The following is a 520-nucleotide window of genomic DNA, read 5'->3' as shown; positions in this document are numbered from 1 at the left end:
AACCTATACTTCGTGTTACAGTTAGAATGATGGAATATCATTTGACCATTTCTCCTCATAATTAATTTTTCCTACAAAATAATAAAAACCAAGTCAAATGCAAACGACTATGAGCTATGATTAGAAACTATCGCTATGAAATGAAATACTAAACACGACTATAAAATGTAAAATTCTATTGAAAAGAATTCGTATGTATAGTGTGTGTCTATGATTGCAAGTTCATACAACGTTCAGTACCTTACTGTATGTAGGGATGAAGTGTTAAAGTGTTTCAGGTGGCAGAGCTCTGAATACCATGAGCATTATATCAAGGGATACAGCTCACAAAGGTGTTTCATATCTTAGCACAAGGTGGTAAATTGTCACTAATAATGCCTTATCTTACACTGTGGCTGATAGAGCTTCCGGTTCTCTGTCCACGCGTCTGGTGGTGTCATGCGCTTGCCTGTTGCAGGTGTTGCCCCGCCCTGTCCCTTCGATGTTGGGGAGTCTGGGGGATTGTTGAGAGTGCCATGGA

General features: G+C 39.6%; 1 protein-coding gene across 1 annotated transcript in view; it reads right to left on the bottom strand.

Annotated features, from left to right (window-relative positions):
- The window catches only part of LOC119586299 (ovalbumin-related protein X-like), a 52,031-nt gene that overhangs the window by 36,272 nt on the left and 15,239 nt on the right, over positions 1-520 (bottom strand). The gene's annotated exons all lie outside the window — the stretch shown is intronic.

This window comes from Penaeus monodon, chromosome 21 (genome assembly GCF_015228065.2).
Source record: "Penaeus monodon isolate SGIC_2016 chromosome 21, NSTDA_Pmon_1, whole genome shotgun sequence".
Lineage (NCBI taxonomy): Eukaryota > Metazoa > Arthropoda > Malacostraca > Decapoda > Penaeidae > Penaeus > Penaeus monodon.
This window is presented reverse-complemented; position numbering and strand designations above follow the sequence as displayed.